The sequence below is a fragment of the Silene latifolia genome, chromosome X (assembly GCF_048544455.1).
Source record: "Silene latifolia isolate original U9 population chromosome X, ASM4854445v1, whole genome shotgun sequence".
Lineage (NCBI taxonomy): Eukaryota > Viridiplantae > Streptophyta > Magnoliopsida > Caryophyllales > Caryophyllaceae > Silene > Silene latifolia.
This window is the reverse complement of record NC_133537.1, coordinates 21,095,047-21,113,512: the sequence shown is the minus strand read 5'-3', so window position 1 is coordinate 21,113,512 and position 18,466 is coordinate 21,095,047.

The window sequence follows — 18,466 nt, the reverse complement described above, 5'->3', positions numbered from 1 at the left end:
TCCTTCTTTAAAGATTCTGATCCTGACGTTTTTGTTGTAAGTCCTGGCAACTGCTTGTTGATATGATGCCATTCTGATTTTGGCAGCGTCTCTTAGCTCTTTAGTTAGAACTAAGTTATCTTGCATTAGGTCTTTATTCGCCTCAACATTGTTCAGGCTGTATCTGGATGTTGGTACTCGTATTTCCGCAGGAATGACAGCTTCACAGCCGTACACCAGAGAGTAAGGTGTTTAGCCTGTTGCGGTTTTTGGAGTAGTCCTGTCTGCCCATAGTACTAATGGAAGTTCTTCAGCTCATCTGCCTCGTCTTCTTTTTAGCTTCTTTTTTAGGCAGCTTATGACTACCTTATTGCTTGACTAGGCCTGGCCATTGGCTTTTGGATATCCAGGGGTTGTTGTTACGAGGTTGATATTCCATTCTTGGCAAAATGCTTGGGTCCTTTTCCCCACAAATTGAGTTCCATTATCACATACTATTTCTGATGGGACTCCATACCTGCAAATAATGTTCGTCCTGATGAAGGATATTACTTCTTTTTCAGTTACTTGCCTGAAAGAGTCAGCCTCAATCCATTTGGAGAAGTAATCAGTCATAGCCAACATGAATACTTTTTGTCCTGGAGCTACGAGCAGTTTTCCCACAAAATCCATGCCCCATTTTATGAACGGCCAGGGTGCGGAAATTGAATGGAGGAGTTCAGATGGCTGATGTATGATTGGTGCATGAATTTGACAGGCTTCGCATTTTGACGAGTATTCCAGGCAGTCAGCCCTCAGTGTAGGCCAGTAGTAGCCTGTCCTGAGAACTTTGCTTGCCTGGCTCTTTCCTCCGTTGTGGTTGCCACAGTGTCCATCGTGTATTTCTTGAAGTACTAGTTTGGCTTCGTCAGGCTCCAAGCATCTCAGGTAGGGTCCAGCCTGCGATCTCTTGAACAGAGTGTTATTGATGATAGCATAAGTTGAAGCTCTAATTTTAAAAGCCCTTGCCTCATGTCTACCCTGAGGCAGTATTCCTCGGAGAAACCAATCAAAATAGGGTTTAGTCCAAGAGTTATTGTCTTGATTGACAGGATTGACTTGTTCAGGTTTGCTGATGGCTGGCTCTAGTAAATGCACAATTGGTATTTTGTCGAAGACAGTGGGGGTAAAGTCTGAACCTAGGTTGGCCAGAGCATCAGCCTGGGTGTTCAGGTCTCTTGATATTTGATCTATGTCAAATAAAGGAAATTTAGCGGTAAGGTTTTTTGCATATTCCAAATACGAAATCATTTTTGCATCCTTGGCCATATAAATTCCCTTTATTTGATTAGCAATTAGGAGTGAATCAGTTTTTACCTTTAGGTTTTGAACACCGAGGTCTAAACATACCTTTAAGCCAGCTATCAGGGCTTCATATTCTGCTTCATTGTTGGTAGCTTTGAACTCACAGCTTATTGCCTGAGCTATCACGTCTCCCTGTGGTGATTTAAGTACTAATCCTAACCCTGTCCTCCTGGCGTTGGATGCTCCATCTATGAATAGGGTCCATTCTTGGTCTGGGTTTTATTTTCTAGTTGGTTGACCTCTTTTATCAGGTCTGGTTCCAGGTTAGGGCTAAAGTCAGCCACAAAGTCTGCTAGGGCCTGCGATTTAATCGCTGCCCTGGGTTCAAAGGAGATGTCGTATGTGCTAATTTGTACTGACTATTTGGCCATCCTGCCTGAAAGTTCAGGCTTACATAGGACAGATTTTATGGGTAAATTGATCCTGACTATAATGGGGTGACTTTCAAAATAAGGTCGCAATTTAGTACATGACATAATTAAAGCTAAGACATATTTTTCAAGCAATCCATACCTCAACTTAGCATCTAGCAGGCTTTTACTTACATAGTAGACTGGATGTTGCTGATCATCCTGTTCTTTCACTAGATCACATTGATCGCTATGTCGATGACAGATAGGTATATCTTGACAAAGGCTCTCCCTTCTCCTAGAAGCTTAGCGATGGGGTGGAGATGATAGGTAGGATTTTAGATCCTGAAAAGTTGTCTCGTGTTCATCCGTCCATTGGAACTGTTTTTATTCTTCCCGAGGAGGTTATAGAATGTTTTGTATCTCTCGGAGGATCTTGATATGAAACGATTCGAGGCGCCACCCGGCTTTGTCAATTTCTGGATATCCTTGATAGACTTGGGTGATTGTAGCTCCGGGATAGCCTTTATCTTCGTGGTGGCTTCTATGCCCCTTTTGTGACCATGTATCCAAGGAATTTGCCTGCAGAGACTCCAAAGTGGCATTTTGCAAGGTTTAGCTTCATGTTGTATTTTTCCAATATCCCGAATGCTATTTCTAGATGTTTCACATGACCTTCTGCATTTTTGGATTTCACCACCATGTCGTCTATGTATACTTCCATGATGTCACCTATTTGGTCTTTAAACATCATGTTGACCAGGTATGGTACGTTGCCCATGCATTCTTCAGCCGAAAGGCATGGCGATGTAACAAGATATGCCTCGATGTCCGTAATGAATGCGGTACTCTCCTGGTCGGTGGTGCATCTTTATTTGATTGAATCCACTGAAGCATCCATGAATGTCGCATCTCATGGCCTCTTTGTGGCGTCTACCATGGCATCAATATGTGTCAAGGGAAATGGATCTTTAGGACAGGCTTTGTTCAGGTCAGTGTAGTCTACACGGACTCTCCACTTTCCATTCTTTTTCGCACAACAACTACGTTAGCCACCACTCAGATACATTACTTCCCGATCATTCCCATATCCAAGAGTTTTTCTACTTCCTCGTTAATAATGGTATTTCTTTCACCGCAAATTTCCGTCTTTTACATTGTACAGGGCTTAAAAGATGGGTCAACATTGAGTTTATGTGTAATTATATCGCGCTAATTCCAGTCATATCAAAATGTGACCAAGCAAACCATGATGATTTATTTTTAAGGAACTTTACCGATTCGGGCCGACACTATCTCAGTGCGTCGGATCCTACGAAACATACCCGTCGGGGTACTCGGGGTCTAGGATTACCTGATCTGTTTCCATTCTCGGGAGGTGCCACATAAGTGCTCCCGACGAGGCACAGTAATTGCTATGCAAGGGACTTACCTGCCTTGGAAGGCTTCAAGGCTGCTGTGTAGCATTCCTGGGCTAGCTTGTGATCCCCTTTGATTGTGGCTATGCCCCGGTCTGTTGGTATCTTGATACACTGGTGATAGGTTGACGGTACGGCCTTGACATTATGAATCCAAGGCCTACCCAAGATCGCGTTATAGGATGACAGGCAGTCAAGGACTCCAAATTTCTCATAAGGTGAGACTCCTTCTACGTAGGTTGGGATGTGGATTTATCCTAGGGTGCTCCTGGTTTCACCACTGAATCCCACTAGGACGCTAGATTTCTTGATGATTTAGTCCCCGTTGATCTTCATGGCTTTCAGTACGTCAAGCATGATCAAGTTCATTGAGGTGCTTCCGTCTACCAGGATCCTTCTTATTGTGGCGGTTCCAATCTGCATAGAAATTACCAGGCCATCATGATGAACATCAGGGATGCCCACCGGGTCACAATCATTGAAAGTGATTGTTGGGATATGATCCGGCTTGCAAGGTGATACGGTCCTTGGCGTCCTGGCTATCTTCTTTGCTGCTGAACTTGTCAAGCCGCAAATCTCTGAACCGCCAGATATGAATTTTACTTCATAAATTGGTGGTGGTGAAGGGAGACTACGATCCTGCTTATGCTCCTGATTCTCTTTACCCTGGTTTGCATTCCTGCTTTTTGTCTTGATCGGGTCTTTCAAGTATCCAGATTTTAGCAGGTAGGCCACTTTTTTCCTCAGGGTGAAACAATCATCCGTGATGTGTCCAATATCCATGTGAAATTCACACCATTTAGAATTGTCTCTCCTGGGATTTGGATTCTCTGACTTCCTGGGCCATCAGACAGCTGATCCCATGTTGTCAAGTCTCTGGATTAATCCTGCAATATCAACACTGGAGTTATGTTCGGAAATAGGTGGATAAACTTTAACCTTACCTTGATACTCATGAGCCAGGTTAACTTCTCGACCGATCCGGCCTGGAATATGGAGTAGGCCTATAGTTGTTTCCTTTGTTGCTCTTCCTATTACTCCTTTCATGATCCTTTGGTCTACTGGGTGATCCAAGTTTATAGCTTTTATCTTCCTCTAGCCTGATGAAGGCAAGAGTCTTGCCTGAACGTCCTCGAAGGTGTGGCAGGGATTCTTAGTGAGCTCGATGTATAAGTCACTATATGGTAGTAACCTCTGCCTGAATGCCTCCACTGCTGTTCCAACGTCACGCCTGGGTATGGATACTTTTTCCTTGTTGAATCTTGCAAGGAATGTCCTGAGAGTTTCATCAGGCTTCTGTGTAACTCGGTAAAGGTCACTGGATCGTTTCTTCAACTCTCTGCTACTTGTGAACTGCTAGTTGAAACTGTTGATCAGGTTGGCGAAGGAATGGATGCTCCCAGTTGGCAGGTTGATGTACCACTGCAGGGCAGGGCCAATCAGGGTTGTTCCAAATCCCTTACACATGCAGACTTGTCTAAATTCGTTGGGGATAGATGCAGCCAGCATTTTTTGTTTATAAAGAGCCACGTGATTTTGTGGATCCGTGGTTCCATCATAGACCCTCATGGATGGAATTTGGTAGGTCTACTTTTGCTATTTCGTCTATGAAAGGCGAATCAGCATAGCTGTCAGGGGCAGCTTCTTCCATGCTGGCAGGTACTCCAGGTATCTTATCGAATTTTTCATTGAGTTTCTTGATCTCCTGAACTACTGCCATCATGATGGCTGCTGCAGATTCATCGGGTTTCTCCTTATCGTTCTTTGGTTCACCATCAACATCAACATCAATAGATTTAGAAACACTTGGGCTCCCAAAATTGGAAAAATCGATATTTTTGATGATTGATGCAAATGGGGTTCCTGGTTGGAATCTAGAGCCTGCTCCTTGAGTTTTTTCTAATTTATGTTTCAGGGCTGACTCGGATTCTCTTAATTGCAGGATTTCTGCCTCAGTTTGGGCTACTTTTTCTTTCAAGCTTTCCAACTCAGCGATTTGCTGGAGAGCTGCATTCAATTGTTCTTTAACGGTAGGTTGGGCCATTTTTGTAAGATTTTTGAATTTTCGTAAGATAAGAAAAAAGGATTTAAAGAGCTAGATGCCCCACGGTGGGCGCCAATTGTTTTGTGTGGATTTTGCGCAAGGCGAAATCAGGTCAGGGTAGAGTTGTGTAAGGTTAACTAGCTCTAGATGGTCTATTGATCAGGTCGTCAGGGTCAAACGTAAAGTTGTAAATATAATAACAATAACAATAATGAGACAAAGAATTTTGTACGTGGAAAATCCTTGAATGGGAAAAAACCACGGGCACCAAGCCAGGAGAGGATTTCACTATGTAATTTTGGGAGAATAATTGTATGACAATGACAATGCTTATATTTCTCTAAGTATTGCGTATGTAAATGTATGATTCTTCTTGTGCAGGAGCGAGATGATTCCAATGTCTTCAAAGTGTTACTTATATAAGCTCCAATCTTGAACGGCTGCCTGATACTGTATTGAATGCGGATTATTCTCCATTATTTCCTGTAATAATTGCTAAATATTCCTCCCTTAATTACTGCATTTACTGCGAGATCTTCTCATTCAATGTTGCGTATATAATCCTTTTATAATACGCGTTTATGGTCTAATATCGTCCTGATATTTTGACCGTTGTCCTCTCCATGGATTGGCGCCTATCTTCGTGTGCCCTGATAGCCTGATATCCTGACAGCCTGATGGTCAGGTTGAGATGAGATATTGATCAGGGGCTTCTGCGGATTTCCAGGCCTAACAATCATGTTGGTCGAAGTCTAGGTGAGCGACTTTTACTTCTTTCTCTCTTATATATAATATGCTTACCATTTGCTTTGATGAGAGAGGAGTGACCCGGGAGAGTCTGATCTTAAAAGCCTTGCAAGGTCAAAAGTTTAACATCTTTTTGAACTAGGTATAAATTCGTTTGCTTTGATATTTAGCTATTAGTAGTTGATTCATATGCATGTTTGGTTTGAGTCGACGGTTTTCAGCTTGTCCATGTTTTACTCCTATCTATTTAGTCCTAGCTAGTTGCATTAGTTTGCTTGAGGACAAGCAAAGGTTTAGTTTGGGGAAATTTGATGCGTGCATTTTATATAGTCTTTTTAGGCCAATCATGCACGCATTTCTATGCTATTTTAGTAGTTATTTGCTACGAATATGCCCCGGATTGCGTACTTTGGGATTTCTTGTATTAATTGCAGGAATATGCTTAAAGATGAGAAATTGAGCCTAAAACCGTCTTCCAAGCTTGCATTTAGGAGAAAAGTAGATTTGGAGCTTAGGAACTACCATTTTGGTGATGCGCATAGGAGTAAGGAAGCTTAGCGGACAAAGGAAGAGCTTCAAACTACTAATGCCTACTTTGAAGATCCATATCTCGAGTTCTACAACTGATAATCAGGTGATTCCAATTGTAGGTGAAATCTTATACTTTTAGCTTTCCAACGCCGCAAAAATCGCTTGATTCGGACAAGTAACGAAGGAATGGTAGCCGTTTGAAGTTTAGTGCGCAAAGTAGGAATTACGCGCTGAGCTCGATCGAGAACTGTACCTATTCGATCGACCCCTTCAACCTCTTGATCGAACACCCAAAGTGCTCGATTGACTACACTACTTCTCGATCGACCAATTTAAGTTCTTGATCGACCAACTTATGCAAACGACCACTCGATCGAAGACCTTTGATGGAGAAACTACTCGATTGAATAATTCTAAGTTGTTCGATCGAGTAAACCAAGTCTGACGTAGCATGGACAAGTCGAGAATCTTAATTATCTTATGTTAGCTTATCTTAGAATAATATATCTACTATAAAAAGAGATAATTAGGTCATTAATTGGATCTCTGGCCGGTTACCTTTAAACATCCCCTTTACTCAGTTTAGCAGTTATTCTCTCTTATTTCCGGATCTGAACTATGTAACATCTTCTCCTTTCTCTCTATCTTAATTCTAGTTTTATTATTCTTTGCATCTTTTTAATCTCTACTCTTTTATCATCTTATTCCCTTAATCCTTATTGTTAATTTAGTTCATGTTATTTAATTTCTCTTATCCTAATATCATGATATCGTTAATTATTGCTTTAGTTATTATTAGTTTCATTATTAATAGCATGTGTAGCTAATTCCCTTGCTAGTATTAGGGGAATCAATGAATGAATGATTTTTGCTAATTAGGTTTGTGGATCCGACGCTAAATCATGTTTATGTTGTCAATCACTGCATATAATAGCAATTAGTTGTTGAGTCGACACAATTAGCTAATTGATTTGGTAAACCTTGACCTAGATCGGAAGATTGGAAGGGGTGAGACCTGTAGTGAACATTAGGATACTTTAGTGAGGGCGGAAGCTAAGCTAATAGTGTTTTAGGGTGAATTGAGACCGAAAAGAGATATTCGTTACTCCTAATTAGACTGATTTATGTGACCTATCTGCGACCTTAACTGCATTTATCTGATATTCATTGAGGACCCGACATCCTAGTACCTTCCTCTTATTGCTTTTCCTCATATCTTTCCCTTGCCTTTAGTTAGTTTTAGTTAGTAATCAATCTAAACTTCCAACTGTGACATCTGACAAACTTAAATTAGCAAGTAGAAACAATAGCCTCCCTGTGGAGATCGACCCTATTTACCGCTAGCTTCAGTTAGTAGTATTAGGTTTATTTTTGATACTAAAGGACGGTATCACTTCATATATATGCTAAGAGACGAATAGCAACAGTCGGAACCATTGTTATCTTCAGGCTTCAGCAAGTATCCACATTTCAATACTCGTTTAATTCTTCAATTTAATCGATGTATTCACAACTCTTCTACATTATCAAACAACTTACTTTAATTCAATAAAGTTCAAGTTGAAAATTTTAAAATAGTACCTAATTCACCCCCTCCCCCTCTTAGGTACTTGAATCCATAAACTGTTCAATTGGTATCAGAGCCTCGTGCTCTTGATCAAGGCTAATCGCCCCTAGAGTTTGATTCTTGGGTAATGGATTCCGAAAAACACTCCAAGATCCCGGTCTTTACCGGTGCGAGTTTTGGATGGTGGAAACTCAAAATGGAACATTACATCAAAAGTATAGACTATCAATGTTGGACCATCATCCAAAATGAACCTCTTGTTATTGAGAAAACCGACATGCTAACCGGTTTCACCAAAACCAAAGAGGAAAGAAATTACAATGAAAATGATTTCAAACTTGCCGAAAAGAACTCCAAGGCAATGTCGATTCTTCAACGTTGTGTTGGTGAGGGGGAAGTTAGTCGAATCTCTGGATGTCCTACGGCAAAATCTATTTGGGATTCTCTTGTACTTGCTTATGAGGGGACTTCCCAAGTTAGAAAACACCGTATTGACCTTCTCATGCAATAACATGAGATATTTAGAATGTCCAAGGACGAGTCCATAAATAGCTTTTCTGCACGTTTTTCTTGTATTATTAATGAGCTAAAAAGTCTAGGAAGGAATTTCGAGTTCGAGGACATTATTCGGAAAATCCTTCGTAGTCTCACCGCTAAGTGGCAACCCAAAGTTACCGCTATAGAGGAAGCCAAAGATTTGTCAACCCTATCTCTTCATGAACTAATGGGATCACTAATGGCTCACGAGTTCAACCTCGACAAGCATTCTAGTGAGTCCTCAAAGGGAAAGAGTCTCGCTCTCACGCCCTCTCCAAGCGATGGAGAGGACGAGGAGGAAGACGAGTTTGCTATGTTCTCAAGAAATCTAGCCGGGTTGGTCAATGGTCAAGGAAATAGAAAGTTCAATAATAATTACTCGAAAAAACGTTTTCCTAAGAAACGACCTAGTTCCACCGTGGGATGTTTTAAGTGTGGTGATAAAACTCACCAAATTAAAGAATGTCCCAAGTGGGATGAAATCAAATCAAAGGAAAAACGAGATAAGGTTAAAAAGGACTACAAACATAGAGCCATGTCCGCAATTTGGGGAATGTCTGACTCCGAGGAAGATGAGGAACTCATCGAGGAGCAACTTGAGGCTAAAATGTGTATCTCACAAAATCTCGAGAACAAAGTCTCTAAACCCTCACAAATTGAACACCTTAGGTGCCTCATGGCTAATCCCGATGACTCCGAATCCGACTCCGACAATGAGGTAAATCATCTAAAGGCCATGGCTAGAACTTACTCCAAAGAAAAGGTATGTAAGCTTCTTGACCAACTTTTTGATAAGTGTCGGTTTCAAAATGATAAGCTTGATGTCATGCAAAATGAAATTGAAGAAATTGCTCAGGAAAATTTTAACCTTAAAAATGAACTAAAAGCAACAGACAGTGTCACTGTCACCTCAGAGGCATACGATGAAGTAAAAAGAGTCAACAAGTTGAACAAACAATTGACTAAAGAACTAGAGCGTCATAAGATGATCCCCACGGATGTCTCTGACCTTGAAAATGTCAACACCACCTTGGTGATACAAGTCTCCTCGCTAACCAAGGAACGTGATGACTTTTTGAAAGACAAAGATGCTCTCGAGAATGAAGTGTATGACCTAGTGGTTGAGATAGTTGACTTAAGAGAAACAGTATCTGAAACTGTTGCTTCCAACAAAGATATAGCTAAGTCAAATGAACACGGCAAACGTTTGGTCAATGAAAACGAGCGTCTTAAAATTGAGTTATGTGATCACAATAAAGAAATAGGAGTTCATCATGAAAAGCTTGCCTTCTTCCAAAAAGGTATGCCCGAATGTAGCACTTCTAAGTCTAATCCTCACCAAAGATCCGAAGAATTTGTTGATCTAAACAAACGTCTTGATGAAATGACATCTAAGTATGAGGAGTCTAAAGAAATAATTGGATACCTTGTGTCTAAACTCAATGCTCACACTCATGACTTCATAGTGGAAAAAAGGTTTTATATAGAAATTGAGAAGGATGATGAACTCAAAAGGGAAAAAGAAAAGAACTTGCATCTCCTCACCAAAGTCAATGAATTGACTAAAGAACTTGTGAATGCTAAAAATATCACTGAGAAATGGGAAGGAAGTCAAACTGTTTTAAATTTCCTCACTAGTCAATCCGAAAGATGTGACAAAGTTGCCGGCTTGGGCTTTAAATGGAACAGTCGGACAGACTGTTATATCCAGAAGCCTAAAACCGATTTTAGGAGAAGGAAATACGTTGGTCTTCCCGAATACATTATTTGCAACTATTGTGGTAAGAATGGTCATGTCTTTAATGCTTGCAAGAAAAGACATAATGACATTAACAAGAACATTAAAGTTGTAAAGCAAACATGGATTAGGAAAGACACCGTAAGATATGTTGATCATAAAAGGGGACCCAAGTTTGTTTGGGTTCCTAAACTCAAAGTCTAATCTTGTGTAGGGCTTGGTGAGAGGCGGTCGTAATTGGTACTTGGATAGTGGATGCTCTCGTCACATAACGGGTGATAGAAGCCAATTCCTCTCACTTAAAGCTTATAATGGTGGCACGGTAAGGTTTGGTGACAACAAAAAAGGTGAAGTAATTGGCATTGGAAAGGTTGGTAAGTCATCATTACTTTGTGTCGACAATGTGCGGCTTGTCAAAGGTTTGAAGCATAATCCCATAGTATTTCTCAACTATGTGATAAGGGTAATATTGTTGAATTTAGTGCCAATTTGTGTCGTATTTTTGATGCTACAACCCATGAGTTGATTCTTGAAGGTAGACGTGTCAAAGATGTTTACTTAACCGATTTGAACATGTTATCTGGTCATACTATGTCTTGCATGAGTGTAATGAAAAATGACCCTTGGTTGTGGCACAAAAGACTTGGACATATTAGTACTAAAACTCTTAATACCCTTAGAAGACTTGACCTAGTTGAAGGCTTTCCTAACATGAAATTTGAATTTGATAAGTTATATGATGAATGTGCTAGATGCAAACATGCTAGAAGCTCCTTTAAATCCAAAAAGTGTGTTAGTACCACTCGTCCTCTCCAACTATTGCATATTGACCTTTGTGGACCTATGAGAACTAGGAGTAGAGGTGGTAGCCGTTATGTGTGTGTTATTGTTGATGATTTTTCTAGATTTGTTTGGGCTCTCTTTTTAAGCTCTAAACATGAGGCATTTGATGAATTTCAAATTTGGTTAAGAAGAATCCAAAACAAACTTGACTTAAAACTTGTTTCCATAAGAACGGATCATGGAACCGAATTTGAAAACTCATCATTTGGTGCCTATTGTGATGATAATGGCATTGACCACAATTTTTCGGCTCCTAGAACTCCTCAACAAAATGGAGTTGTTGAACGTATGAATAGAACTCTTGAAAGTATGGCTAGAACTATGATGTTGTGTAGTAAATTGCCTAGAAACTTTTGGGGTGAAGCGGTAAATACCGCTTGTTACATTTATAACCGTGTTATGATAAGGAGCTTACTTAATAAAACACCATATGAATTACTACGTGAAAGAAAGCCCAATATCTCATATTTTAGATGTTTTGGTAGCAAATGTTTTGTCCATAACAATGGTAAAAATAACTTGGGTAAATTCGATCCACGTAGCGATGAAGCGGTTTTTATTGGTTATTCCGATCATAGCAAGGCTTATAAAGTTTACAATAAACGAACCATGTTAATTGAGGAAAGTGTACATGTCATTTTTGATGAATCTACCATTCTTGGGCAGGCACAAAATGAAGATAAAGATGATGAGGATGATGAAGATGAGTTTGAGATTGGTCTCGTAAGGAAAGACTTTGTATTCATGGAAGAAGAGGGTCCAAATGACGCTGCCATGCAACAGACAGACGGACTGTTACCTGCCAATGACAACAACAATTCAGGGGGAACGGTCAGTAACACCAATACTACATGTTCCTCCTCTCAAGCAGTAACAGACTCAACCATTGTTGCATCCACCTCCAAGACTGCAACAGTGGAAGACACTGTCACCACAGGCGAGCATTCAGACCCCATTGAAGTAATTCTGATCAGCAAACAACAGTCACCGAGACTGTCACATCTGAGGGGGAACAAACCACCATTGTTCCAAGAAGATGGAAACATCAAAGCTCACACCCACTCTCAAATCTCACAAGTGATTTAAATTCTGGAATCAAGACTAGATCCTCCATCAAAAACTTGGTCTACCTCAACGAGTATTGTGCCCACAATGCTTTCCTTTCTCAAATCGAACCTGCCAATGTAACAGTCGCTCTGACTGATGCAGACTGGTTGATTGCTATGCAAGAAGAACTTAATAAATTCAAAAGGAACGAGGTATGGCACTTGGTCCCTAGACCACCTAATCGTACCGTCATTGGTACTAGGTGGGTCTTTCGCAATAAGCTTGATGACTCCGGAGAAATTTTAAGGAATAAATCTAGACTAGTGGTGCAAGGTTACAATCAACAAGAAGGTATCGATTATGACGAAACCTATGCACCGGTAGCTAGGCTTGAGGCCATACGATTGTTAATCGCTTTTGCGGCTCATAAGGGCATTAAGCTCTTCCAAATGGATGTCAAAATCGCTTTTTTAAATGGATATTTGGAAGAGGATGTCTTTGTAGAGCAACCTCTGGGCTTCTTAAACAATGATTTTCCTAAAGATGTTTTCAAATTAGACAAAGCTCTTTATGGTTTAAATTTTAAAACAAGCACCTAGGTGTTGGTATGATAGATTGTCTAAATTTCTCATTGGAAATGGTTTTGGAAGAGGTTCCATCGACAAAACATTGTTTTTGAATGAACAGTCAGACGAACTGTTGGTTGTCCAAGTTTATGTGGATGATATTATTTTCGGTGCAACCAATGAAGTACTCTATGCTTATTTTTCGGAACTAATGAAATCGGAATTTGAAATGAGCATGATGGGTGAGTTAGGATTTTTCCTTGGGCTCCAAATTAAGCAATCCAAAGAAGGAATCATGATCCATCAACAAAAGTATATTAAAGAAATGCTTAAGAAATTTGGGATGACTAATGGGAACTCACTTCCTACACCTATGATATCTAAGTCCAAATTGGACAAAGATGAGAATGGTAAGAGTGTTAGTGACAAGGTGTATCGAGGTATGATTGGATCACTTCTCTATTTGACCGCAAGTCGTCCCGACATTCTTTTTAGCGTTTGTTTATGTGCTAGATTCCAATCAAATCCGAAAGAATCTCATTTCAAAGCGGTTAAACGTATTCTTCGTTATTTGATTGGAACACAAGACCTTTATTTATGGTACCCCTTACATTGTCCTTTCGATCTTATAGGGTATTCCGATGCAGACTATGCGGGGTGTAGCGTTGACCGAAAGAGCACTTCCGGAATTGCCACATTCTTGGGTCCTTGCTTGATTTCGTGGGGCTCAAAGAAACAAAACACGGTTGCTCTTTCAACGGCCGAGAGTGAGTACGTTAGCGCCGCTCATTGTTGCTCTCAACTTCCTACAATTGATTGGGCCTCTTCATCCCACAAAAAATCCCGTCCAATTCCCAACTTCTCAAAACTTCCGTCCACCTACCACTCAACTTCCTCAGTCAACCCAACCTCACTACCAACCATCCACCTCCCTCTTCACCTACCCTTACCATTTTTACTATGGTAAAAACCTCTTTCAATACCCGACTCAAACCTACCCACATGTCACATCCAACATCACCATCTAACCCTACCTCCAATCCATCCCTTTCTCAACCCGATATGCCCAAACGAAGAGGATCCTATGCATTCCCAATTAATCCGAACCCCACAACCTCCAATGAACTCGAGACTCCTCTTGAACCAACACCTCTTGCCACTCTTTCTCCTGATCAACCTTCACCACCAGAACCTCCGATCTCCTCCATGATCGGAAAAATAACCAGAGGAGCTCATCGGAAAAACACTCCCTCGGTAGGATCGTCATCTGCTACTGTGAGCGTTCTTGATGAAGAAAACGAGGAAGAAGAGATTGTTGACCAATCTGAGGAGGAAGTAGATCAAGGAGAAAAGAAGGATGTTCCGACTAAGTCAAAACGTGGGGTCAAAATAAAGGGGCCGGTTGATCTCCCTAACATAAACGAGGAAGCCGAGGGTGATGACATGAATATTGAGAAAGAGGTCACTGATTTGAACAAAGATAATCTTGATAAATCTGAGTCACCAACTAAATCCGACAGGGGAAAAGGAAAGGTCTCTGATCTTGATGAAAGTATGGGGGTTGAGGATACTGAGACTAAGAAAAGGAAAGGAAAGCTGCAAAAGGGTGTCCCAAAGAAAAAGGCCAAAACCGTGACTGTGGAAAAGCAAGGAAAACCCGTCTTTATCGACCCAAATGATTCCGTCCCCTTGACCTCTAAATGCGACAAAGATGCTCTATGGGGACAAATCGAGGCTTTAGATCTTCCTCCATCGATCTATCGCCACTGTAAAAGGATGATTTCAAAGGATGTAATCCACTCGACTCGAATTTATGAGAAGACGTGGCTTGACCGACCCGCTTTTACCAAATTCCGAGAAATGTTAGCCGTTCAACAGTGGGAGGATTTAATTGAGCTTAGGGAACCGATATTTTCCTGTGAAGTGATTCAGTTCTATGCATCTTTACGGGTTGACCAAACCGGAAAAACTCTCACGACAAAAATTAATGGTAAGCCCATTACCCTTTCTCAATCCGACTTTTCTGAAATACTTAATATAACCAACGAAGGCTATGACAACCTTCCCTCTGAAACCTGGCCAACCCTTGAATATGCCTCACCCCTGACCGTTGCTAAAACTGTTTTTCCAAAAGCTGTCACATGTGGTGCTGTCGGGAATACACAAATCCCTCCCCCTCTTCGTTTAATTTTCAACATGTTGTGCCATACCCCATACCCTTCCGGTGACCGCACCAAACTATCCATTTCCCAACAGTATCTTATTTACCACATCGCCACTGACCGTAAAATCAACCTCCCTGGACTCATGTTTCGCCGTTTCTTGGCCATGACCACCAAGCTCTACGACCCTAAGTACACTAGCGTTATCCGTCAACCATATAGCATGTGGGTGTTCAAAGTCTTGAAAGCCAAGGGTGTGTTAATTTCGACAAGTGTGGGTTGTATCAACTGTTGTGATACCATGAGTGATGGTCAGTTTGGAAAGATGTTAATTAGGATTGGTGAGGATGGGTTGCATCCGGTAAGGTCTCGTGCTAAGGGCCGTGAGTCTACCTCATCCAGTAAGGGCACGGGTCCCACCTTGGGAGCGGTTCTTAAGGATGTCCAAGACCTAGGTGCATGGGTTAAGGCGGATTTGGAGAAGAAGGATATTGCTATTGCTCGTCTTGAGGAAGCCGTGGCTGGGATTAGTTGTAACATTCCGTTTTGATGGTTGATCTTATTTTGTGGATTGTCTTGGTATTGAGTTGCTAGGGAGTGTTAGGGAAGTGAGACAAGGTTGGCAACATTATATTGTGGTTATTCGATAATATTATGGAGTCAATATCGAGAGGATATGTTATCTAGTAAGCGTGGTTGGTGGAGTTAGTGTTAGGTGTCCATGTTTTATAGGTTGGGTTGGAACTTCGGGGACGAAGTTCCTTTTAAGGGGGGAAGACTGTAATACTACGGATTTTCATAAGCTAAGTACTCGACCGAGTAGAGCCTACTCGGCCGAGTAGTGCTAATTGTGTATTCTGTTTTGGTTATGTCGAGGAATACTCGGCCGAGTATGATGAATACTCGACCGAGTAGAGGATACTCGGCCGAGTATACTCTTTACTCAACCGAGTATCTGGTCTGGCGAGTAATACTTCAGTGGTTTGATGCGGGAGTGTTTAGGGTTATTTAATATTAAGAATCAGTTTCTAAACGTCATTTCAACCCTAATTATTTTATGATTACTCTAATCACTCTCTAATCACTCCCTAATCATTCCCTAATCCTCCATTGTGTGTGAAATCGTCGTAGTTCTTGCATTCAATCCTTCATTCTACTGTTGGTAAGTCCTTGTTCTCCATGTCATTTATGTTCTTTTAGGGTTTACTGTATATATATGAAATTGGGGAAAAGAGGGGATTGTATATTGTGTAATTGTCCTATGTGGTTATTGTATAGGACAAGACTTCATAGAGGAGCCTTTCTGATTGTTCAGTTTCCGTATTGCTCTTATTGCTAAGGTAGGGTTTCTCCTACTCAGTACTGTTAATTGTTTGAGATTGCATATGTTTTATAATTGTTGTTATCTGCTGATCATCGGAGGTTGGGTGTTGTGGTGACGGTGTTGGTGTGGTTGTGTTGTGACGGTTGTGGTGTTGTGACAGTTGTGATGCTGTGTGTGTGATTGTGGTGGAGTCACTTGCGGGAGTGGATTCACACCCTAGTTCGCTCTCCGTGGAACCCGTCACGGGAGGGGATGTGCACATTAAGGGACAGGGATTGGTAGTCGCTCGTTGATGAGCTGGACTAAGTGGGGATGGGCTGCGGTCACCCACTGGCGCGAGGATTACCTGTTGCGATGGGTAATCTGGCAGGGTTACACACTTCGGTGTGTAGTCGGTTACTGTGTGAGATCGGGAGACCGGGGATGGAGGATGATCAGCTGGTTACATTATTTGTTTGTCTTATCTTGATTGAACGGTACTGACCCCGTTGTTGTTTTATAAAACCTGTGGTGATCCATTCGGGGATGGTGAGCAGATTGTGACAGGTAACGCAGATGTTTAGCTATGAGACAATCATGGGGAGTCATCACCCGAGTCTAGCTTCCGCCGTCAAGAGACTTAGCTTGCATTCTTTGTAGTTGTTAGACCTTTCACAGGTATACTTTGATTTAGTGTTGGAAACATGTAATCACTAACTTTTTATACTTTAATAAAGGTTGTTTGGAATTGGTAACTTTGTTATACTAACCTCGGGAAACCGAGATGGTAACAGCCTTTTATGCTAGGGTAGTCCTTGGTAAGGTATCTTGGTATGAGGGGGTGTTACAAAATGGTATCAGAGCCGAAGATTCCGGCACCTAAAACAAATGAACATAATGAGGTTAGGGAGTCTAAATAAAATGAACCCGGGGAGAGTTGTTTGGAGCTACCTCAAAGACTTGGGAGACGTCTCGGAGTCGCACTATGGCCCTCACAAACTCAAGCCGGTCACGGGGGGGACTGTGTTGTGTGTTTATTTGATTCATGCGTGTGGTGTGTCGAAATTGAATGCTTGGAACATGTGGTAGAATGTGTAATGTGTGAAAATCTGTGAAGGACATTGTGAAAGTGGTAGAAAGGCATGATGGAATTGATGTGTGAAATCAGTTAAAACGGTTTTGGCATGAAAAGTATTGTCATGTTACGTGTTTACTATGTGGCTTTCAGATTTATGACGTAATATGCTTAACTTTGGGTATGCATCTATATAGAATTACATGCTTAAGTATGTTATCGTAAGTTTATGTCGTGTTTAATTTTCATGTGAGTAAGATAAAAGTACATCTATGTACTGGTTTCTTGAAGTATTGAGTTGTTGTTGCCTTATGCATGTTCAAATTGTTTTGGCTGAAAAAAATTTGATTTGTATGAAAACCGATTACGGAAGGATTGTCTTAAAACTATCATAAGTCGAGTTCTAGAAATGATATGTCTGTGATTCCAAGTTTAGGTGATAGCTTGTCTTCTTACGATTCTAACGATAGGTCACACGCCCAAAACGACCAAGTAACGAGTGAGATATGACTGTTTTACGAAAACTGGACGATGCTGAGAATTGTGTTGGTACTCGACCGAGTAAAGTAATACTCGACCGAGTAAGGGCTACTCGGCCGAGTATTCCCAATACTCGACCGAGTAATCCTCTGCGATAATTACGTTGGCTTCTGGAGTCGAAAACTCGGCCGAGTAATATAGTTACTCGACCGAGTATCATGTACTCGACCTAGTATGCTATGTACTCGACCGAGTACCTCAGTGTGCGGCTATTTTGAGTCGGTGTCTATATTTTCACCTTAATTTTAAGTCGGTGGCTATGTTCTTACATTTTTTTTGAGTCGTGGGGTATGTGCACACGTATGTTTTGAGTCTTAACGCATTCTTTTATATATGTGACGGTCTTGATACGTAAGTTACCAAATGCTATGATAGGGAGGATGCCGGTGTATGAGGAATAGGTGTTGGATATAAAGGACATGAGTTATATGTGGTTGTGAGGGATAGTGGAACAAGAAAAGAGTAGATTGATGAGCTAATTGAGACAAGGAGCATGTTTTGTGAGATATGATGAGTGATATAGTCGTGGGTTGAGTAATATAAAAGTAAGTGTATATGGGCAAGGGTGATGTAAGTGTAAAGAAACGTAAGAATGAAATATTGAGATGAGGGATACGAATAGTGGCGTATTGGGATGTGTAAGGATTTATGGAGGGAGACGGTTTGGATTGAGTT